General features: G+C 42.8%; 1 protein-coding gene across 1 annotated transcript in view; it reads right to left on the bottom strand.

The window, feature by feature from the left end:
* Positions 1-19,828, bottom strand: part of USP9X (ubiquitin specific peptidase 9 X-linked) — a 71,572-nt gene extending 51,744 nt beyond the window's left edge. The window contains exon 1 of the mRNA XM_081908932.1: positions 18,916-19,828. The gene's annotated coding sequence lies outside the window, so the exon portion shown is untranslated. The remainder of the gene's footprint in view (positions 1-18,915) is intronic.
* Between the last annotated feature and the right edge of the window lie 5,729 nt (positions 19,829-25,557).

Genomic DNA, 25,557 nt, shown 5'->3' with positions numbered 1-25,557 from the left:
GGCAATCAGGCCCAGCTCAACACCTTGTATCCTTGAGCAGCTGCTAGGCCTCCACTGAGCAGCTACATTTTGCCATTTCCCACAATGTTCTGAGATATCATGAACCTCCAGAGCATGTTGGGAAATTTTAAAATGGCAGTGCTTAGCTACCCAGTTCTGCAGTCAGGTACACTCACGGCTGGGAAGACCAACATAGGAAAAGGCCCACTAAAATTTGGAGTCTGCCAAGCCTACAACCACTTTGTAAATCAGTTAAAGCCACATACTACAATCATATCTCAGGCTGAAGTAGCTTCGGGATGAATATTTTCGGGTTGCGCTCCATGGCGACCCAACCCAGAAGTAACGGAGCGCGTTACTTCTGGGTTTCGCTGCTCGCAGACGCTCAAAATGACGTCACGCGCATTCACGGAAGTGGCGAATTGTGACTCGCGCAGACGCGGATTGTGTTTGCTTCAGGATGCGAACGAGGCTCTGGAGCGGATCCCGTTCGCATCCAGAGGTACCACTGTACATATGCATTAATCCAAGTAGTCTATAGTTCTGAACTCAAATCATTCACAATTACTATAAAACGAATTTCAAGAATTGGAGAATCTACCACTTCACCTTCTTTCAATCACAATAACTATACAAAAATAGAATTGAGTAAAAAGTTTCATAGTGTAACTAATCTGTGTTAAAACAGTTTGCAGCTTGCCTTCTTGCCTACTGTGAGCTGCAACTGCTTCCAGGAGAGCAGTGCAGTGACAGAGTGCACCACTGGCTGTTTTTTTCCCTCCTCCAGTCACCTCCGTTTTATTTAAAAATGCATTCTCATTTTTCAAAAACATCCAGAAGCAGACCCAAGCCACAGTGACATGAGACCTTTCTTTTTTCTTTTTGCTATTTTTTCCATAAGATATAATGAACTAAAACACTGTATTACAGTGTGGTACACCGGTTTGACAGCCACAGACAGGAAGTCCCTACAGAGGGTGGTGAATACAGCCCATGATATCATGGGCTGTCCCTGGAGTTCGCTAGATGACATCGTGGAAGACCGCTGCCTCAGGAGAGCAAGGAAAATTCTTAAGGACGACTCACACCCTGGCCAGCACCTCTTTAATCTCCTACCTTTGGGCAGGATAGTCAGCCGCACCAACAGGTTAAAGAACAGTTTTTATCAGTGGGCTGTTGGGCTGCTGAATGGAAAAAAATAGTGGTGCAACTGACTTCCGACAAGCACACAGAGCGCAAACAAGACTGAGTGTATGTGCAGGGAAGAGGGGGGCTCATTTAATTTCACTGCACACAGGTGATGTAATGACAATAAAGGTTTATTTATTTAAAAGAATAAAACAGATTTCTACCTCCACATGGAAACACCATCCAATTGTAAAGGATCCTAGTGCCTTCTACAACAAACATACACTAGGTTAACACTTAGAACACTGTTAATGTTAAAAGGTGTAAACTGGAGGAATGCTTTTCCCTCCACTTCCTGACAGACAATTGATTTAGCATCTGTGCCCCTCACTTGTGAATTCAAATGAAGGGTGGGAGATCTCTTGGAGAAATGAGATCTTTGGTATAAAGCAATTTTAAGAGACAGCAGGGTCTGTGCAGACCTTTGTGACAGGCCTGTTCAAACTAAAATGGTTTGGGGGACTTCTCAGAAAAGTTTATAATCTTGTAAATCTGCTAGTCTGTAAAAAGAGATAATTCCAATGGGTTTCCTCTTTATCACTATGACAACCACTTCCCTTCTTCTATAAAGGAAAGGAAATGAACACTGTGGTGGGAAGAACAGGGAACAACAACTTCCCCTACTGCTGCCACTAACTGCTGCCACTACATGATTTTGAGCACATGCACATTATTACGAGTCACTTAAAAACACAGAATAATCGTTGTGTTCTGATCTCATAAACAAACTCTGTTTGCAAGTTCCAACTAAATCATCTTGCATTTAGGATTTAAAAAGAATACTTTTAGAGTGATTCCTGTGTCAGTCTTGGGAAATGGGTTAAACAAAGAAGTGATTTAGTTATGCAATCTCTTTTATTTACACAGGCCCAGTTTCGACTACTTCATTCCACTAGTAGAACCCAGTGCAAGGACTCTTGCTAAAGCAATGTGGCTTCCTCCTTTCCCCGGCTCCCAAATCTGCTCTGGAATAACCCTCTTGGGAGACCTGTGCAGGAAAGAGGAGGGTAATCATTCTATCAGGCAAGCAGAAATGCTTGCACTGACTGAATGGATCTCGTTACAGGTAGGCAGCCAAGTTGGTTTGCCATAGTCGAAATAAAACTATATATATATATATATATATATATATATATATATATACACACACACACACACACACACACACACACACATATACATAATCCTTCCAATAGCACCTTAGAGACCAACTAAGTTATTTATTGGTATGAGCTTTCATGTGCATGCACACTTCTTCAGATACACTGAAACAGAAGTCACCAGACCTTTATATATAGTGAGAGGGTGTAGCCATTCGTTGAATCTTACCCAGTGAGCTTTCAAGGCAATTACTTAGACAATACATGGCTAGTAGTAATAGTGTAGAGCAATAGTAGCCAAACTTGGCCCTCCAGTTGTTTTTGGACTACAACTCCCATCATCCCTAGCTAACAGGACCAGTGGTCAGGGATGATGGGAATAGTAGTCCCAAAACAGCTTGAGGGCCAAGTTTGGCCACCACTGGTGAAGAGCAAGCTAATGTCAGCCACACAGCTGATTCCAAAAACAATACGTTGTGGATAGTTATTGTACATTTTAGTTACCAGAAATCTCTAAGGCAAATCTACTGCTAACATTCAATAGATAGCCCACATCTGCTAGCTACTGAAATTATACAAACTGTTACACATTCTTTTTATAATTTTTATGTGAAAGGTACCCTCATTTGGACCATGTCTGCATTTGGACATCATGCTAGAATATAATGTACAACAGGGATGGGAAACTGGGATAGGAGTCCATATTAAGTCCACATGCCTCTCCTCAAGACATACCCCTCACCAGCCCTGCTTCACATTATCTTCAAGTGTTTGTGCCTGTCTGGCATCTGCCCTTGATCTTGGAGGATGCCTCTTGCTTTCCTAGATGGAGGATGGAGACATGTGTCTGTGGAAGCTTATGACTTTTACATGGATGGAAAATAGGGTACCATACCAAAATAAACATCACTGCCTAATTTCTTCTCTCTGGCCTGGTCCACTTTTCCCTCTTTTTCCTGGTCACAGCCACTTTATCCTAGAAAGTTATGCAAGAGGAAATGTGGCCCATGGGACTAAAAAAAGATTCTGCACCCCTGAGTTTAATTATATGAACTAGCTTAGCCCCCACCTAAGCTCAGGCCCTTCCCTCTGCTTGTTCCACAGTCTGGAATTGGTGTTTGGACACTTTTGCTTCTGGTTAACGGTTTGCTATGTCATCTGGACCTGGAACTGTTGTTATCGTTAACTATGGTTAGTGTAAACAAGCCAGCTTCAGAAACCATTGCCTGTAGTTGGTTTGAAATTAACTGTAGTTAATGCTAATTACAGTTTGACAGGCAAGAACATACAACAAACTGCTGTTAACCAAAAGCAGAAGTTAACACTTCCAAAATATTCCTCTTAGACACACATGAGGATGGGTGGGGGGAGCATATGAGACTCATTCACATCTCACTAAAGCACCTGTGTCTTAGATATTATTCAGCTCCAGATCCCATTAGCCCACACCAGCAGGGTCAATGGTAAGGGATGATGAGAATTCAAGCCCAGCAATATCTAAAAAGCTACAGGTTTCTTATCAATTTTTAATTTATATATCTTTTTAATATTTCTCAATGCAATAATAAACCAAAAATATTCTAGATAAAATACATTTGCAAGGAGGTAAAAATCTGACTTGCGTTATCATTTCACAACAAATGTTAGTAACCAAAATTGACACCAAAAAGCAAGATCCTTCATAATTTATGTGTTATTTTGACATCTGTTTTCTTACTAGTCAGCTAGTCAGAGAAGCAAGCTTCTGGTGGTTAAGAGAACATCTAGCTGATAAAAACCTTTTGGAATAAAGTTCATGAAGAGATAATAAAGATTTTTAAAAAATCATTCAACAAGAAACCAGAAGCGTATTTTCTGGGATTAATAACAAATGACATCCCCGTAAATAAGAAAAGGATATTCTTATACGCATCCACTGCTGCAAGAATTCTTATAGCAAAGAATTGGAAGGGAGACAAAATACCCACAATAATAGACTGGCAAATCAAACTTATTGAATTTGTTGAATTGGCCAAAATGACGGCAGCTATCAAAGGTCAAACAAATCAAAATTTAATAAAAGAATGGAGTTGAGTGAATGAATATACAAAAAAAACTGCGCCAGTACAGAAATACTGATATGTAAAGAACAAAGTTTGTAAGGGGGAAAGGTTACAAATGCAAGTAAAATCAGAATATTTGTCAAATACAATATAACAAACACAACTGTAAAGATAAGTTATAGAATTAAGATCAAGCAATGATGGAAGGAAGTCAGATTTTAACTCACATTTTGAGTTATGTCAAACCAATGGTGGTGGTGGGGTGAGGTGAGGGGATGCTTTGTGTTACTAACATGTACATATGTGTAAGCCTTTCTTTCTGTTGTTTTGCAGAGATAAAAACTTCAATTTGAAAAATTAATTAAAGAGAGAGAGAGAGAGAGAGAGAGAGAGAGAGAGAGAGAGAGAGAACATCTAGCTAGTACCCCCCAGTGGTACTTATTGATGAAGTATAAACAATTCAAAAGCTAAAGTGGACTGAAAAGAAATCCAGCATTACAGTTGCCATTACTATTGATATCTAACTGCTATAGTCAAATAAATATGTTTCATAAATCTTATTCTAGTTATTAGTAAACATAGAAGCCTTAGAGTTTACTGTTGCTAATTTGAGCTTCTTTATAATTGTTTGTAGGATTACCAAACTCTGCTGTAGTTCCTTTATATAATTATAGATACAATTTTCGCTGTACAATTTTCTTCTTCATCTCTAGAAAAATTCACATCTCAAGCAACTTAACTTAGCACACATTGTTTAATTCCCTATTTGCTTATTTTTAAAAGTTAGGGGCATCAATCCAGAGGTGCAAAGCTCTGGATCCAATCCCACTGCATTTCTCTCATATACAAATTATTGCTACAACCATGGTCTTGGTATACATAGATAGAATTTCCATGTTTTGCTCCAAAATAAATTCTGCATAGTGTTTTCCCTAACTGATTGCTCTAAAACTCAAGACAAGCCAAACAGCTGAAATCCAACCACATACATTTGATTGACTTTTCAGAATTCATAAAGTCTTCATAAACTTTTTAAGAGGCCTAGTGCATGCAACACCACCTTCCACCCAAACTAATGAAGTATTTTGAATACCTGATTATTGCCTCATCAAGCTCAGATACAATCCACTTTCCATTAAAATTAATCGCAAAAAAAAATCCATTAACAGACATAGCAAGTCTGCAACCACTGATATGAAAAACTATCTGACTAAATCTGTTTTAAATAAACATACCATTATATAAATATTTCATTTAGTTTGCATAGGGTATTCTGAATATCAGTAGTCAGTAGTAAGAAGAAGAAGAAGAAGAAGAAGAAGAAGAAGAAGAAGAAGAAGAAGAAGAAGAGGAGGAGGAGGAGGAGGAAGAAGCACATATGTATGGAAGATTATTTAGGTGTTTTGGGAGAGACTGTCACGGAAATATCCTAAGTCCTTACTAGACAAAAAATATAGTGACACGGTTTAGACACAATGTTACTGATATTTAGCAATGCCACTTGGTTTTTCTAGGCAAATAAACCAGAACATACCCCAAGCACTCCTGAAATCCGAAAACATCTCACAAACTTCAAATTAATAAATAGAGTACTGCCAGTTCAATAATTAAATTCTGGGAAGTGACCTTTCATATCAAAAAGGAGTTTCAAATAAATCCATGTCATCTTTATACTACTGCTGTCGGTATCAAAAAGAAAGGTTGTATGTAACATTAAAGTAAGTTGTGTTTCAGGGCTTTCCAACTCCCCAAACCCTGCAGAAAGCCTCTCCCAAAGCAAGCTGCTGTTTTCCCATTTCTTTTGCAATGCATACACAAGGTCAGAGGTTGCCCCAATACTCTGTAGAGGCTTTTTGAGGAGTGGGGGTGTTGGAGTTGAAATGAGGAGTCGAAAAGCCCCATTGTACAATAAGACTTCCATTCCCATAAAGTTGGATACAACCCACTGTATTTATTCCTTGACAAATACATATCAGCAGGGTTGCAACACTGTAATTTATAGGTACTAGTCACTAACTCTCTGCATAAAGCAGCAAATAGATTTATGTAAAGTTGTCCAAACTTTCTCATGTATAGAGACAAGAAACAGATGTTCTTTCAGAAAGTCAGCTCTCCAAAAACATATACTCTCAATACGAACATGTCTGGGCTATCAAACAGCATATATTCATTTTCTATCAAAACTTTCTATCAAAACAAAAATTTATGAAAGTACAAATTATACAGTTTCTGAAAAATCGAACTGTTGTCTGTATCGTTAAAGTTGACACAATGCCAATGAACACAGAAGGCATTCACAAGGAAAATCTCCAGATGTGCAATATTAAAACCTAATTGAACTCTTTTAAATATTTATATTTAATCTAACTCTTTTGCACTCTTTACATTAACATTTGGTAATCAACCAATTGTTTGAGCAAACAATCACTCAAGGAAAGGGCCCCGAGAGCTACTTTATTGAAAATTTCAAGAAAGATAGCAGAATGTAATAGAATATGTGATTTTAATTTTCCAAAGCTTGAGGCTGAATTTCAGGCATTTCTAATGGTAACATATTGCAGCATTTTAGTGTTTGCACACTAAAAGTAAATACAATTAAATATTAATCTTAAATATTAATTTTAAATCCTAAAAACTGGTAACACAGCTTCCATGTTATGGAAATTTCTACAGCAAGAAGACAAATCGGGGTCACTAAGAATAGATCATTCATTGTGTTCTGACATGTTGCATGGCTTTTGCATCACTGTTAGCAAGTTAGTTTAAAACCACTATTTCTACTTACTGTGAGTTAATATTTTGCCAAGATGTAGAAAGTTTACTGTTTCATAGAAGAAATGACACATTACATTTCTTGTCTAGCTACTTACTGAACACAGAGAGGTATCAATTCACCATATCCCTGTGCAGGTCACAACTCAGGGTACTTTGCACTGTGTTTTCTGGACCATTCTGAAGACTTCTGAATATTAGGACACAAGTCTTGCTGCCCCACACTAATGCAGCCAGTGTTAGCAACTGAGATATGAAAGCTAAGAGCTAAATGGCACCTTAAACTTAGGTTATGGGCGCAACAACAGAATGTTTAGGTGCACTTTTAATGAATGAACTGAAGATAAAATATTATATTCATTTTTCACATGATTTAGTCCTCATCTGAAGACTGCAAAAAACAAAGCCATGCTTCCCCTGCCCACCCCTCTGCAGTTTTAACTTGAAATCATAGCGCAAATTAAATTCCTTGTCACAAAACACATCTAGAGCAATGGGAGTTTCAAACGCAGCTGCGGGCTATAACTCCCTCAGTGCATTTTGGTTATGTATCAGAATAGCTTAGTAAAACAAAAGGGTCCAGGTACATTAGCTACCTCTGCCCTACCATAAAGCAGAAAGGACAGAAATACAAAAATTTGAAAGGCAAATAACTCTATAAAAAGTTGGCTTCCTTTAATATCACAGATTTGTTCATTAATTCATAAAAACCTTTAACACTGCAAAAATTACACTGTTAGGAAGTACAAGTTACCACATTAACACTACACATTAACAAAAGCTGTAGATTATTTGAAGTTTTCCGTTGCCATGCAAACAAAAGATTTTATTTGAATGCAAACATAAATAAAACACATGCTGAATGCAGTGTTCAAAACTCCCATTGTTCTAGGCGTATTTTGCGACAGGGAATTTCATTAGTGAGAACAGTTTCTGAGCTCTGGGCACAGTACTACGGCTAAGATTCCAGATTAAAACTGCATAGTGGAAGGAAAAGAGGACCTTTTTCTGCCTCCCCACCTCCAGCTACTCTCTGAAGACTGGAGAAGAAACCCTCTTAAGAATATTAGGGGGGTGGGCAGGGGAAGGACTAGACCATGTGAAAAATGAACATAATATTTTAGCTGCAGTTCATTCATTTTCAGCTTTGTATTCTTGTTATAAAGAATCACACCTAGACATTCCATTGTTGCGCCCATAACCTATACTTAAGGTGCCGTTTAGCCCCTAGCTTTCATATCTCTGTTTCTAACACTGGCTGAATGTGTGAATTCTCATAAAGTTATTAATCTGTTCATGTGTGATGTTTATTACTACCATAGATCATTAGCAAGTTAACTCCCTCTCCACCTTACAAGATGTCAGGGACAAGCTCCTAGTTAACAAGTTCAGCATATTATTCATGGTGGCCCGGACACATTTGGGGCTCCCCAACCATTTGGTTTTTTTAAAAAAAAGAACAGGTAATTTATTATATTTAAGATTTTTATTGGCCTAACAATTAAAGACTCTGGGGTTGTGTCGCCAGAAATGTTAAGGATGGCTGAAAGTATTGCTTTTATTATATTTGTGACCATATTATCAATGGTTCTATTGTAAGCTACCAAGAATTTGACTGAAACTGGACAAACACTTATTTTCCAAAGTTAGGACCACATGTGACACCTCTCAAACTCATTATTTTCTCTAGTCTCCACCACTCTTCCAGTTACCAAATGTGAGAAACTTCCCTACTGCCTTTGAACCAACAGCACCCATCTCAGCATAGAAGGAGAAGTCACTCAGAGTATTTTTCTACAAATACCCAAGCCACCTGGTTCTCTGGCAAATATGCCTATCAGCACACAAATTACTGCCCCAATTTCTTCCTGAATATTGAGAACAAACGTAAGGGCTTTTGAATGTTATCCTGCTGAATTTCATAAAGTATATTCTCCAACACTGTACCACAAACATCATTACGATGGCAATCTTCAACGCAAATAAGCCTAGATAGTATTGTGAACTTTTAGAACCATTTTGGTTGAAACGTATACAAATATTGTAAAAGAAGTTTTTAAAATAAAACTTACAACATAAGCCCTCCCTCTCTCAAGGAGAAAAGGAAGCGGATGTTTTCTCTAAACTTTGGAGCAGCAGAAGTAGTGTGGATACTCTGCTATCCCCAAACTTGAGATTAGCCTTCCCACAATAAGCATTTCTGAACATCGTAGTATGGACTTAGGGGCATTGCTGTTGAACTACTATGTAATCTCTCCCAGTACTCAATCAGTATCAACTCTCCTGGGATTTATACCCATTAGTTAGAGTCCTGCCTTCTGGGGTACCAGAAAACAAGTACTGTACGTATTCACTCTGTTCTATCAGACAGCCTTCAGAAAGTTAAAACATACTATCATTTCCTCTTCTCCATATTCTCTCCTCCAGGCTGAAAATATCCACTTCCTTAAACCTTTCTTATAAGGACTGTTTTCCATACCACTATCTTTCATTGCTCTCTTTTGAACCCATTTCAATTTTCCTAGATCATTCTTAAATTAAGGCACCCAGGGTTGCTCACAATGTACCAGATGAAGGCTGACTAGTGCAGAATAAAATGGAAACTAGTATTTCTGTTGACATGGAAACTTTCTGTTGACTATGATTCTATAAATGCCCCAAACTACATCAACCTTTCTTGCAGCTGCATCATGATACTGACTAAATTTCAGTCAGAAACCAACTACATTTTCGCATGCCCAATTGCTAACCCATAAAACACTTTATTGCTATACCTGTGAATCACGGGGGGGGGGGGGGAGTTGGCCTACATCCATAACTTTACATTTGTTTCTGTTGAATTTCATTTTTCTTAGTTTGGCCCAGATTTTCATGCTATAAAGGTCATTTTGATCCTCCACCGCCCCCCGTCTTCTGAGATGTTTACTATTGCTCCAGAGCCCTCAAACACCCCACTCAAAACAAGTTGCTCACATTTCCCCTTTTGGAAGAAGACTGGAGGGGGGAGTTCAGCAGATTCACATTTTCCTTGTCACCCATTCATGATCCTTACTGAGCTGTTGTTCTATAATTTCTCTCCTCTTCCTTTGAATATACCTTTAAAAGTTGTTTTTGTTCTTTTAGCATTCCCCAAAAGCACCAGCTTATTTCAAGTTTTAGTTTTCTTGACACCACCCCTACAACTTTGGGCCACTTATTTGTACTCACCCTTGCTTACCCTTCCTTCTACTTCTTTGTACCCTTTTATCTTCAGCTCCTTCCTAACCCTTTCTTCCAGCTACACTAGTTTCTTAACATCTCTCTCATTTCTCTTCTCTCCCCCCCCCCCGGAATTGTTTGCAATTGTGCCGTTAGTGACCCCATCTTCAGGAATTCTCACCCACATTAGTCTGCTTTCCCCAATGGCATATCCAGCCATGGAATCCTACCCAGTGTTAGAAACTCAGATCTATAAGCTAGGCACCAAATGACACCTTAAACCTAGGCTATGGTTGCCACAACAGAATGTCTATTTGTCGGGGGTTTGACTAGATGACCCTTGGGGTCCCTTCCAATGCTACCATTCTATGATCTCAACTAGACTACCTGACTGTAGCTTGCTCTTACTTGTCCTAGTATGCAATAAGGAGAAACACACCGTGGAAAAAGAATTAACTATAGACTAAGGCAGAGGTTTTTAAACTGTGGTCACCAACCTGGCACCCAGAAATCTCCAAGTAGTCACAACTGGACCAGCACTAGTAGTGAAATGCAACTGGGGAATTTCCAACACTGAACCTACCTAGCATTTTCTTGAACTTATTGAAATTCGTTTTCCTATAATCCAAAGATACCCGAGGATGCTCACTTTTGGCTATAAATAATTTCATGAAATTCTACATTACAAGGTCACTTTTCATTAACCAACTCTTCCCTATTGGTTAAGATCAAGTCAAGTATAGCTGACTCCCTCATTACTAGACATTGCCTCAGGTTCTTCTGTACTGGCACTGATTGATTAGCGCATGTCCAAAAGATGCATGACATCCTACGTCACTAAAAGGGTGGGGTAGGACGCGCTTATACACACTCTGCTGAGGCACATAGGGGCTGGGAACGGAACCCCCATGAGAAATGGTTGTTGACTGTGCCTTTAATGCTTGACTTCATGCTTACCTTCGGGTTACTGAATTGTGGCACAAGCTCAACTTACAGTATTTACCTCAAACAGGTAAATATTAGGGATCGATAATTAACTTCCAAAATGGAAGAGCCATATGTCTATTTCATTGCATGCAACTGCCCTCCTGGCAGAACTTACTCCTCTGTCCACAACATCTATTAAACACAGTACTGCTGTTTCAGATGACCTGTTGGTCCTTCTCTTTCTAGAATCTGATTAGCCCTCAAGCCAGACAACTGTCCACCCTCCTCCCTTCCCCATTCTGGTTTACAACCAATGATTCTTAGCCATGGACACTAAGCCTGCTTCTTGTAATGTTTCTGGTACACTTTCTTGAACTGCTTTGAACATATATCTGGCACTGTTCATTTCCATCATGAGTCATACAAGAAACCATATACTGAATGCCATGTACACTTCTAGTAGCTTCATACCCAATAGCTAGAAACCATAGGTAACAAAGACAACCAACCTAGTCCCTATTATAATGAAGCCAAAGTACACATACAGGAATCGCCCCATTTACACGTGATCGACTCACAGACTACCATGTATACACAAAGCACCAGGAAATAAATAAACCTGGAAATGGCAGGAGAGAGCTGGAGAAGAGACCCTCCCCAGATCCCAAAGAGGATGTAAAATGAGGAAGCCCCCAAAAGGCTATAGGCACAGTGGGGCTTTGCTTAGGATGCTCAGCCTCTCAGTCTAACAGCTGGTGTGCGCAGTAGCAGCAGCCACTTTTCTGCAAGTCCTCCGGCCTCCAGCCGGCCCCCAAGCTTCAATTCTAGTTGTGGATATTTTTAGATACAGTATTTTTGATATGGATTGAAGAGAGAGCAGCAGAGAGGGCATTTAAAGGGTGTTTAGAGGGTGGTCCCCATTTTCTGTTATGAGCATGGGGACCTGCAACATAAACCCCGTCTAAGTGGGGGTGATATCTGTAACTGAATAATTCACATGTTTTTTACCCTTGCTTATCCATCTCTGTTCCCTCTTTCCTCCATGTCACTGCAAGCCACTTAGTAAAAGGATAATTGGTTGATTGATTAGAGTGGGGCAACAAGTTCCATACTGAAAAATATAAAATGTTAGATTGCAGTTCTAAGTTCAACCCATAGTTAACTTGTTTCAGAAACAACACAACCCAAGCAACAAGTAGTATGTGAGCTACTAGTTCTGAGCCAGCAGTGACTTTCCAAGCACAAAATGGAAAGCTGTGCTTGCCAATCAAAGCAGTCTACAACTCTTTTATACTTTACTTTTGGCCTCAGCAGCGCTATTTTCCAAGCAAATCATTTGCAGAGCTGCAGCTATTGGCCCAAACCAGTGTTGAATGACTTCTGACGCATCAGATATTCCTTTACAAAAGGAAAAGTAATCCCAGAGGCCTGTATGGTAACAGTTCACAAACTCTGGATTAGGATCCAGCCGTTATTTTCACTAACCACCAAACTTTTCCCTGTCCCAAGTCCTCTACACTTTGGCAGAGCACTAAGGGAAGGAAGAAGAGTCAGAGCAGTATACTGTTTGATCATCCCACAACCAGTCTGACTTTAGATACAGGCAAACTCCCACTTACATGGCAGTAACATTCCAAGGCACTGCACATATCAGTGAAATTGTGTATAATTGAAACCTATTTTAAAAGCCTGCAAACACTCATTCGAGCCTTTTAGTGACATCTTTTTGAAGTTTCCAGGTCACTTCCAGGTTCGGCAGATGAGCGTATAGCCGTATACACGGTCACACACATATTGAATGGGGGGCTGCCAGTATACCATCTACAGTACAGTGGATAGGACATATTTACAAGGACTTCTGAGAATCTAGCTAGCAAAATATTTAAAGTACTTGTTGCAGCGACCAAGTTAAACCCACAAGTGGATAGGATTAGTTTGTTAATATTTCATGAAGTTTTATCAAATATCTAGAACTCAGGACCAGGCAAGAACTGGAACCACAGAAACATGCATTTGCAGGCTTAGAAAGTACATTTAAGTTATAGTAGCGTCATTTTTTATGTTGAGGCAAGAACATCCACACACAAGACATTCTCAATACATTAATTCATCCAAAGAATGGAGCACTTAGTACTTTACTTCATCAATTTACTATCACTCAAGAAGGCAAGTGATGCTACAAGGAATTGTAAAAAGGCCTGCACTGTTACCCATTCAGCCAGAGCAGCAAATGTAACAAGACCTTTTCATCAGGCCCCCACAAAGGGGAAATAAATCTTAGCATTGTTTGCACCAGGTAACTTGCCTGCTATCTCTGCAGGAAACGATAGGCTAGACATCCAAACAAAAGCATGTAATATTGCAAAAGAAAAAATTGGGGAAAAATTTCATCACAACCAAGATTTTAAGGGAAATAGCTGGTATTTAAAATGCACAGTTCTTGCACAAGTTCTTTCCAAGAAATGAATGTATTTTGGATTTTAGATGAACTGCTACAGAATGTATGCACATACAAAAATGTTTTAAGTTAAGGCAGCATAAGCCACAGGACGTAAAGAACTTGACATGGGGACCCAAGTGTTGGACTATGGTAGCAGTATTATTGTAGTTAAACGTTTTAACTTCTACACTTCACAATTTTCAGCATTTTTACAAAATGGTAAGTGACCCTATTTCTAAGGAGACACTTTTTTATCCCAATCTCATGACAAAGCAACCCAACCTACTTGGCAGGGGAACCATGTTATTTTCTGTTCTCTTGCCCCAAGACCTATCTAATGCACATACTGACATCCTGCTTAAACTGCAGTATTAAATTCATATACTTGAAAGTAAGCTTCATTAAATTTAAGGACTTGCTTCCAAGTATATTTTGGATCCACGTGTTAATTAGGCAAGCAGAGTCCCACTGACCTCAACTGGACTTGGAACTGTAAGCATGCAAGCTGAGCATACATTGAAAATAATAAAAGACAAAATATTTGAATAGTTATACTTGTATGCAAGTTCTCTCTCAGATATGCATTTCTTAACAAAAAGAAGAAAATTTAAAAATACACTGAAATTTCATAGACACATACTTCCTGCTGAAACATGACAATTTACCAGCTTGACAAACAAGAGTTCTAAAGACATAAAAATACAAATGAGAACAAAACTGCAAGTATTCCCTGTAAAAGTTGTATATACTAGGTTTACAACAAAAATACTAAGGTTTTCAACTATCTTTGAAAGTCAATATAAGAGAACAAATATTCAAGACATGATACTTGAAACTGCCATTTCAATAATAACTTTTAAAATGTCACTTTAGAAAACCTTTTCACTAAAGTGTTACCAGATGTCTTAAATGACTTTTGTCCTACCTAGTCAATAAACGACCTGTTACTCTTCAGAAACTGTTATGAAACCTGCTACCATCCCACAAAAGAATGCATATTCTTGACTATTGTCACAGATAGCTATTTCTTACTCCAGATACTAGCATTTATAATATTGATCTTGTAACAATTCCAGCATTTTGAAACAACTATGAGTCATGATAATATAGGATCCTCTTATTTCCCCAAGGAAATGTATCCCATCTTTTCATTTCACAATGAAGTACTCAAAACAGATAAAGGTGACATTGTAATGTGAATATATCATAATGTTTATGATTATGTTCTAACAAGGAAAGAATTTAGTTGTTTTCCCATGACTGGTCCTCTAAGATGCTGGCCTTCTGTAATATTAGAAGGGTAAATTCAGAGAGACATTGAACAGGCTGCAAGTGAAGCAAAGACAAAGAGTAACACAGAAGATATTTGTATGTTTCTGCCTTAAAACCTATTTATGAAAAGCATAGGAGTGGGGGAGACCAAGTAAGTTTAAAAGATGAAGGAACTTATTGCAATCTTTTAAGTATGCTTTTATAGTACAGCCAAAACATTATTTGGAAGAAACATCAATTGATTTTAAATGGATATACATCCAAAGAAATATTTGTAGCACTTTAAGTTGGAAGAAAGTCTCCATTCAAAATCAATGGCATTTGCTTCCAAGTAAAAATGTTTAGAGTAAGTGTGAGTAATTTTTTCAATCAACACATGAAAAAATTATCTTGCAACTTATTCCACATTATAGTAATATAATTTTGTTCAAAACAATTCATAAATTTCAGTTATATGTCACCTTTAGCTCCAGATGTGATGGAAAATATTTTTTCATATTCTAATACCTAGTTCAGTGTTTCCCAACCTTTTTTGGGCAAAGGCACGCTTGTTTCATGAAAAAAATATCGAGGCACACCACCATTACAGCCCCGTGACGTCAGCGCGCAGCGTCACGCCGGGAGGGACGCACGAAAGTGTAAGTTTCAATTTTTTCCCCTCCCCCTTGCCTTCCTTCTGTGCCAACCGCCAAAAAGCCAAGAAAAAAGCCAAGACTTTAGGGCAGCAGGTCGACACGGAAGAAGCTCCTACCTAAGGACAGGTGCGACCGCCGTGTCCTCTTCTGCCACACTTGGCAGCCCTGCCTCACGGTCGTGACTCCCACCCTGATTTCTCCCCGCAGTCTGTCCCCCGACCTCTTCTGAAGGCTGGGGGGGGGGGACAAGGGCTTTTCTTCCGACCCCCAGCATTTTAAAAAACCCCGGGACAGCGGAGGACTTCTCCGCTGTCCGGGGCAATCTTAAAATGCTGGCGGGCGGCATTTTAAAATCGCCCGGGACAGCGGAGGACTTCTCCGCTGTCCGGGGCGATTTAAAAGCCCCTGGGAAGGCAGGCAGGGGGGACAAAGATTTTCGCCCCCCGCCCGCCTTCAGAAGAGGTCCTGGACCTCTTCTGAAGGCGGGCGGGGGCGAAAGCCTTTGCTCCCCCCTGCCTGCCTTCCCGGGAGAGCGGAGAAAGGCAGCGCGTTTCTCCGCTGTCCCGGACGGCTTTTGAAGGCAGGCTTTTGAAAGCCGTCCGGGACAGCGGAGAAACGCAGCGCGTCCTTGCCGCTGCCCCCCGACTTGGCTGGAAGGCTGGCGGGGGGAGAAGCCTGCTCCTTCCCGTCGCCAGCCCCGCAAACTCGGGGGACAGCGGGAGAGGCGCAGCGCGCCATCCCGCTGTCCCCCGACTTGGCTGGAAGGCTGGCGGGGGGAGAAGCCTGCTCCTCCCCATCGCCAGCCCCGCAAACTCGGGGGACAGCGGGAGAGGCGCAGCGCGCCATCCCGCTGTCCCCCGACTTGGCTGGAAGGCTGGCGGGGGGAGAAGCCTGCTCCTTCCCGTCGCCAGCCCTGCAAACTCGGGGGACAGCGGGAGAGGCGCAGCGCGCCATCCCGCTGTCCCCCGACTTGGCTGGAAGGCTGGCGGGGGGAGAAGCCTGCTCCTCCCCATCGCCAGCCCCGCAAACTCGGGGGACAGCGGGAGAGGCGCAGCGCGCCATCCCGCTGTCTCCCGACATGGTTTGGAGGCTGGCGGAGGGCTTCCTCCTCCCCCAGCCCCGCAAGCTCCCAGAGCGATGCCAAAGCTGCGCGCAGCTTCGGCATGGCTCTGGGTCCCGTTCTGGGGGAGGGGGAAGCTCGGGCTTCCCCCGCCCCAGCCCCACGCCTGGCGGTGGGGGAATAAATTTTTTCCCCTTTATTCCCCCCCCCCCGCCAATTTTTCCCGCGGCACACCAGGCAAAGTCTCGCGGCACAGTAGTGTGCCGCGGAACACCGGTTGGGAAACACTGACCTAGTTGAACCTAATTTTCAAAATAATGTTCTTAACCACTTTAGGAGATTTCAAAGAGCAGAATGAGAAAGCATTTCATAAATAACTTCAGAAATTATTAAAGCTGATTGCTGCTATTAGTAATTGATATTCAGTGATTCCTTATTTTTTTAAAGGACTGTGTAATGTTTATGGATTTTTGTGTTTTTTATCTATCTCCTTTCTTGTAAACCACCGTGCCTTTTGTGCAAATCAACCAAATAAAATCTGCATTTTCTAAGTTTTATCCACAATTTCCTGAAGTGATGTACATATTATTAAAACTCTAAGTCCAGAACTCTTAAAACCCATTTTTACAAACATTTCTTCTTAGCTATAAATGATAAAAGCTAAATACAACATAATTAGAAGACATTTGCAAGCATAAGTTGCAGCACAAAAACCTGATGAACTTAAATGATATTGGGGCCATGTCTTCACACAGTAGATAGTGACAACTGTATTGAACCACACCCCCACTTTTAAGTCTGTGTTGAAGTCCATTCAAATATTATTTGTATCAATATCGTATGTTAAATATACGGTGCAAAATTAGGATGCTGAAAGAACAGCACACTACTTCATGTCTTTTAAGACTGCAATCCTAAGCAGTTACCTGGGAGTAGGTGCCACTGAACTCAGTAAGGCTTGCTTCTAAGGAAGCATGCATAGGACTGTTGTGCGAGTCAAGTTTGAGGTGTCTTGAAAATCCTTTGTTGTTGTTTAGTCATGTCCGACTCTTCATGACCCCTTGGATTCTTTACTGCATATGTCACCCAATCCTCTGCATGCTTATTCAGAAGTCCCACTGAATTCAATGGGGCTTAAGTCACAATTGTATATAGATTTGTAACTCTCCAGTCCCTTTTCTATGTACATTAGATTAGGACACATATTGTACATGGTCTGAAAATAACTACCCCAATAACATTAAAACTAAATTCATCAAGTAAATTTGCTGTGACTGCACACCTCTCCATTAAAATCAATGGGAGCCCAGATGCTAATTATATCAAGGTAAAATTGCAGCCTAAAAATGCTTAAGCATCTCACAAAGCAAGCCTGTGTTCAAAAAGGAACTATGTCGATTATTCATACAACGTATCTAGGAGATATGTTCCCGAGTTTGGAAAAAAAGGTCTTTAAAAAAAAAGACAAACAAGATAATTTGAATTATAACGCATATTTTGCACAATAACTAAAATGTAAGGGGTTTTAAACCACCAGGACTACACAAAGAACCAGAATATAATCTTCTGGAAGCTAACGGAGAAAGGGTGTTGAATTCTGAGGGCTTATCCGGCAACACGTCGGCCTTACTGGAAACCAGGAGTGCAGCCATGACACAGCCCACCTGCGCCCATGACAATAATGTTTACAAGGAATGCGAATGCGCTGGGCCTGGCGGTTTGAGACCGGATTTAGAAAGAAAGAGCTTGAGCAGGGCCTTATTTCCTGGCGTAGCCCAGGCCTACACGATTCCAATCACTCCACCTCAGTAATGGCGTTTGGCGTGAAGTGAAACGAGACTCAAAAGGAACTAAACGCCGGGCGAAGCTGTGCCGGGAGCCCCTTCCCTCCGCCGCCCCTCCTTCGCCCGTTCCCCCGGCTACTTGAGAAAGGGGGTCAGGCGAGAAGCCGGCCAGCTCTGCGGGGCCGTGTTTCCCCCTCCCAGGGACTGCGGATACCGGGCGTGCGCGCCCCATTCTCCCGCAAGGCCCAGGACAGGCCGGGCAGAGAGACTGAGGAGTCGTCAGCCATTTTCCCTTCTCACTCCAAAACACACCGACACACGCACGGGCAGGCATTTCCCAACCCCCCAAGACACGCTGACACACACGGCGAGGCGCCCCCACCCCGCAGGTTCAGCCCCCTTGTTTTCCCCACAGCGTGGCCCCCCTTCCTCCTAGCCCCCCACCCTGCCGCCGCCGGCGGCCATGGCAGCCCCAGCGCCTTCCCCAGCTCGCTCACCCCCACACAGCGTCCCCTGTTTCCGCTGCTGCTCCTCGCGCTAGTGCCGAGGCCCGCTCCGCTCCCGGGCGCCGCCGCCGCCGCTGGCTCTGCTGGCGATGAGAGGAGGAGGAGGAGGCTGCAGCGGGTGTGGCTGAAGAGTTTCTCATCCCAGGCGGCTGCAGCCGCAGCAACCAGCGGGGCTGTGTCTCATGCCGGGCAGGAGTCGAGTCGCTGCCGTTACTACTGCTCCCAGGGAGCCGCCCGACACGCCGCGAACTGGGCCGAGTCTCCTTTCCCTTCCCTTTTAGTTTTGCGTCACCAGCTGTTCGGTGGGAGCGCCGCTTCCCGGCGACGGCCGCAGTGCTGGGCGCCCAGAGGCAAGGCCCGAGCCCGCTGCGCTCTGCCTTGGCCAGGAAGCTCCGGCTGGGCTGGGCCTGCGGGGCTCCGTCGCTCCCAGTACGGAGGAGCCGATATGCGCCTAGTGCCTCGGAGGAGGGCAGGGGAGCAGGAGGAGCGGGGAGGGGGCGACGAGACGGGGCTCCTCTCTTCGGCGAGGCAACGGAGGAGAGCCCGGCTGCGGAAGAGGAGGGGACGGAGAGCAGCGGCGACGCGAGGCACAGGCGCGGCGGAGACGGTGTGTCTGTGTCCCGGGCAATATGGCGGCTCTAGCAGGGTTCGGCCAGCAGCAGCGGCGGCGGCGCAGACTCCGACTCAACGCAGCGGCGCCGGCCCCGCCACCCAAACAGCGTCCGCGGCGGCGAGCGTGACCCCCCTCCCTTTCCTGCGTGTCAGGCAGTCCGTCACTCCCACTTGCCCCCTTCCGTGTTCCCGAGGCTGAGCAGGCACCAGTTTACGCCTTGCCTTGTATGGGCGGAGAGCAGCGGGGACGGGGGTCGCTGCTGCTGAGGGGGCGATGTGTGGGGGGGGGCTTTCTCCCTGGTGGGGGGGAGGGGGCGGAGCGGCGCCCGCGTCGGTGAGGGACGGGCGCTGACGGCGGCCGAGCGGGGCCTGGCTTAAGCTGGGCCAGGCCGCGCTCACTGAGGCGGGGGCAACTAGCACGGCCGTTTCATTTCGGTTGGGCTCGGTTTTGGCTCCATTGTGACCCGCGGTGCGAAGAGCGCCGCCGCGGAGAGCCCGGATAATGACGTCACCTTTTCGTGCTTGGAGGGGGGGGGAGAAACAGAATTGACCCTCCCCTTCCTCTCCCCTCCCCTTCCCCTCCGTCCCAGGGGCCAGCCAAAGGCTGACGCGTGGGTGGGGCGGCAAGAGAAAGAGGGAGAAAGAAAGAGAAGAGAAGCTCCGGCCGGGCTGCTGAAGAGAGGGGAAAATGGGGTTCAGTTACAGCGGCTGCAAACCTGGGGAAACTGGGCAAGAGCCCTTTAAAGGCCTCGGGGCGTTATCGGCTGGAGCGTCCTCTCACTGCGCGGGCTGGATAGACAGGCGTTGCGCATCATCATCATCATCACCGCCAGAGGAAATTATTCTGCACATCTCCGTCGTCTGGACAAAGCCACCGGAAACAGCTCTGAAGAGAGCAGAAGTAGTGCTGGGTGTAAAAGAGCCGAGAGGAGTGCTGTTGCTGTGTTCTGCCAGATTGAGGGGACTCGTCCCTCTTTGTTACTATTATTTTAAAATAATAATAAGTAGTGGGACGTCTGCCTCATCTTGGCAAGATGCATAAATGTCTCCAGACTACATTTGTACTCAGCACTTTTAAATTTCACAGACTCCTTACGTTCTTAGACCTGGGAAAAATATGTTACATATAGTGGCTCACGTTTCATTCCTAACATTACTGTTTTGGCTTTACCTCACACCCATTGCGCTTTCTGTCATCTTTTTATTCTGTAGCTTATGGTGTTATTTTGTTATCTTCCTGGACATGAGTTGGAATTAAAAACATCTTGCTAGTTGGAATGCACGTGCAGGGATTCCATTCAGTGATTTTATTTAATATTCAAGTAAACAGGAGCTGGAATAACTTTTTCAAACTAATACCTAAACCATAGTCAGATGTGACTGCAAGCAAGAATTGTCTGCTAAGAATTGCACTTGGAGTCCATACTCACCTGTGTCTGCTGGAGGGTAGAGTCCCACCAGCAGGAGTACCTTATAGTGTTTTCCTATCTGTTCAATATGGTGATCAAGTGTCCTCTGTTTTTCAACTGCTCGCTGAACGGTTCTACACATGCACCCTGAGTTCTACCCTCATTTCTGTCATTAGTTTGCATGCTTTCTTCATAGTTTTTGAAACAATTAGGTAGCTGCTCTCTTTTATACCTCTGGCACCTGGTTGCAGAAAAAAGATAGTTTTTGGCATGAACTGAATAGAAACATAATATGGTGCAATACAGCCTAGACACCACTATACCGTAAAATCTAAACTACCTCCCCACAGACCCTTAGAACATTTTCATAGTTCTAGTTTTCTGCTAGTAAACTGGATTCTAAATCTAGAGGACACCTGCAAATGGAAACATTTACACCATTTGACCATATATATATATATATAGCGCAGTGGGACGCAGGTGGCGCTGTGGGTTAAACCACAGAGCCTAGGACTTGCTGATCAGAAGGTCGGACTGCTCCGACGGGAAGGTAAACTGCGTTTCTGTGCGCTGCTCTGGTTCACCAGAAGTGGTTTAGTCATGCTGGCCACATGACCTGGAAGCTGTACGCCGGCTCCCTCGGCCAATAAAGCGAGATGAGCGCTGCAACCCCAGAGTCGGTCACGACTGGACCTAATGGACAGGGGTCCCTTTAACTTTACCTTTATATATATAGCTCAAAATCTCGTTTAGATGTCTTCCCTCTCCTCCCACTTAAGGATTTGTTTTGCAACAAAAGATTGGCAGTAGAAGGTTCATGACTTAGAGCAGGACAGGTGAGGGCAATGAGAACAGGCCTGGAGAACCTGTAGCCCTCCAAATGTCATTGGACTCCCAACTTACATCCCTAACTGTTGGCCATGATAGCTAGGGCTGATGGGAGTTGCAGTGCAACAACATCTGGAAGCCTACAGTAATCATTTTTTAATTGGTCACAATACAGCACTAATTCAAGAATATTTAATTTCATTGAAATTAGTGAGCAAAAACATTATGAATTGTGTTAGGCCATGGTCTTTGTGATTTTTATAGCATCCTATGTGAAACAGCTTTGTTGCTTTCTTTCCCCACATTCATGAGTTTTAATACCTGGCGAGGGCTGGACTGGCGCAGTGGGTTCTGTTGACCCTGGGCGGCAAAAAAAGAACGCAATGCCACTGCCAGCAGCCACAGCACCACTAGCTAGGCTGGTGTAATTATGTCATAAAATAGTCACAACCCTACACTCCCAGCAGCAAAGTAGAAAGAAAAACAATACCAAAAGAAATGAGATAAAGTAGCAACATTAACAGGCATTCCCACAGCCTCCACAAGTCCGCCATCATTGATGACCACCAAATAGTATCTATGCACAGAAGACACCAAACACATTGGTGTCATGGATGTGTTGTTACAGCATCCATTCTGCATCTCCTCCAGTGCATGATGAATGAACACACTGAGAAGAACTGCTCATTCAGGAGCCTCCATGGCTCATTGTTTGGAGGACAGCTGTTAACACAGCCACAAGCTCCAGTTTTTCACGTAGGGGCTTGAATCCCGTCAAAAAAGTCAGTAGCAGCCTTCAAGTATCCTATTTGACGGGAAAAGTCAGGGCAATGGGTGCCATTCTCGTAGTAGTGGTAGTATTAGTAATTAATAAGAAATAGCAGCAATGATTCCTATAGTCCAGAGGACAGAAATACAACACATTGAACCTGTAGGCAACAGGCCTTCTAAAGGGCTCAGACCCCACAGCAGGGAAGATGATTCTGCACTCAATGCATTTGTGTTGGTGTCTGTAAAGTAGGGTTGCCATATTTCAAAAAGTGAAAATCCAGACACAAAAGTTGGGTTGTCACATGTCTGGATTTTCCCGGACATTTCAGTTGGAACACATAAACAAGGAAGAATGCACTGGAGTAGCAAGCTTACAGTAGACAATACTTGCTAGTAGCTCTGTGAGAAGGCGCAATGCAATCGGAAGCAAGAGGATGGTTTGATTCAAACTCATTAAAAATGTAAATGTGATCTCCACAAGGCCAAATGTATCTTTTGAGTGACTTGCTGGCAATCACATGGGAAAAAGCAGAAGCAATAGGAATAGAACCTGGCTTCCTTCCAGAAAAAGAGACTCTTAACTACACAGTTGCAAGCACAGAAGATGTTCCTTACGGGGTTTCTGTACATTGCGGTCCTTTTACCAAAGTTCCAGTTTGTAGGTTCTTAATTTGATACAGATGCAGAATACTCTATCCTCATGCTATGCGGTCTTGTCCCATGAGCTATGTTCCCTTGCTGGGCCTTCTATACCCTTGTTAGGATTGGCCAAAGTTAGTCAGAATCCTATCTTCTTATGTCGTCAGTGGCTGAGGGGGGGATCTCCAGATGTAGCATACTGCTAGTACAGAAGCATTGCTACACCCTGTGTAAATTGACTATGCCAGATTAACACTTTCTTTTGCCAGCAAAAGGAGATTTATAAACAACCCTCTCCTTGTCCAGTGGGAGTAATTTGTTATGATCCTGCTGTAATTTACTTGAATAGGTTTAATAGGTTAAATGCCACACTCCAGGGCAAAACAGTTTTCACTAAACACTTTCATGAGAATACTCAACAGGCCTCAAACCTTCCACCCAGTACACTCAATGAGCATGTTCCAACTATAGTTTAAAAATCCAAGGAAATGTAGTAGCTCTGTGCTTGCATTGGGTTATTTTTTATTGTTTTGAATCATGGGTAGAGCTTAGCAAAATGCTTTTTTAACCACCTGCCTGACACTTCTTACCTGTTTGGTCCAAGCTTCATTTTTTAGTCATACCAACATATTTCTCATTTTGTCGTTTTATATTTTTACTTTACATAAAGAGCAAAGCCAAACCAAATGTAAGTAAAAATTGCAGATGCAAGATAATGGTTGAGGCCTCACATTCAGCTAGCAGCAATTTTTTGTCCCTGAAGAATATGATTTACAATAGCTTCTTTCATGATGATTATACAATGCTGCCTGCTGTCCAGTATGATCCAGAGTAAATACAATGCATCTCATTCTAATCTGAAATGCATTTTTCCCCTGTTACAATAATTGTGCATAGGAGGCACACCATGTGTGCTAGCAGATCCCTAGTACCAAATTGTCATGTAATTTGCAACTCGGTAACTAGTCTAGCTGTGGAATCTAGAGGACCTTGGAACAAATATTTTATATTAGTGTCTGACAAACTCAGAGTCTCACTAATAATATGACGTGATGTCAGAGGCAAAAAGTATGGAATGCTGACCAGATGTTTGCTGCTTCTGACCCAAATACAGAAAGAGAAAATACACACGAGTTGACAAAGATCAAGTAAGGAACTCCTGCAGAGGCTGACATTCTGTGCTCATGCACATTGTCGTTTAATGTGGATAATAAGCTTCCTGCACCTCCACTAATTCTCTGTTGTCCATATGATGTTCTCTTCCAAACCACCATCTTCCCACACTATCCTCTCCCACAGTCAGGATTTTCTGATATGAGGGATACTGCAAAAAGGAGAGGAAATGAGAATATCTGGACTGAGGAGGGGGAAAGTGTGGGAAGGGAGTTATTTGGTGGAGATAATCAGATTGATAATAATGGAAAATTAATGAAGGTACAAGACACTGCAGATTAAATGATAGTATCCATGCTGTGGGTAATGCTGAACAAATTTAAAACACAAAGACACTTTGTTTCAGTGATGGAGATGATGCTAAAACAGACTGCCCAAGGAAGTTTGTGCATTTACCATCGCATGGCACCTTCAGCTCATGATTGCAAGACACCTTCTGAATAAATTTGCTTTTGTCAATCATCAAATTTTTGTTTCAGGTGGATCAAGCACCTTTTAATCCATCTTGATCCCTCTTGCTGATACTTAGCCTACACTAAATATTGTTGTGGAATTAGCAGTGTTTCCTCCTGTTGCATTCTTATAACGTCTTCCTCCGTTTATATACTGTAAATAAACAGATGTCTGCAAAGTCACCCTTGGTCCTCACTCCTCCCAAGGGAAGTGCCAAATCTAAACAAAACTTTCCACTTTGCAATCTAAATGAAGTATGAAGAGCTATCAGATGAGGTGGGTTTTGAACATATTGTTACAAATGTGTGGGTGGCTGCAGACTCCCCATAATCCTAGATGTAGTAAGGAGGTAGAATTTAGCTGGTTTGGGGAGTATAAAGGGAAGATGTCAGGCCAGGGAAAAATAGAGGCTGAACCTGTTCTCCTGTTCAAGAGATCGCACAAGGAGAACTAAGGAGAACTAAGTACTAGGCTATTAAGAACAATTTGACCATGCAGATACCGTCCTTTCCCTGACTGAGAACTGGACAGAACAGAAGAAGTACAAGGGGGAGGTTTCCAGGGTAGCAGGGGGCATGATGTCACTACAGAGGTTTAAAACAGAGGTTTGGGAGCAGGGGTTCTGGGTAAAGGAGCAGGAAGTGGGCAGAACTTCATGCGGGGACTGAAGGGCAGCAGAAATGCTGGCTGGCTATAGCAGACTACTACAGAGAGATATAGGGATGACACTTAGGATGCCTCGGGATGT

Source organism: Podarcis melisellensis (assembly GCF_964234715.1).
Source record: "Podarcis melisellensis genome assembly, chromosome: 4".
NCBI lineage: Eukaryota > Metazoa > Chordata > Lepidosauria > Squamata > Lacertidae > Podarcis > Podarcis melisellensis.
The sequence above is the reverse complement of the archived record's forward strand: the minus strand, read 5'-3'. Positions and strand labels throughout refer to the sequence as shown.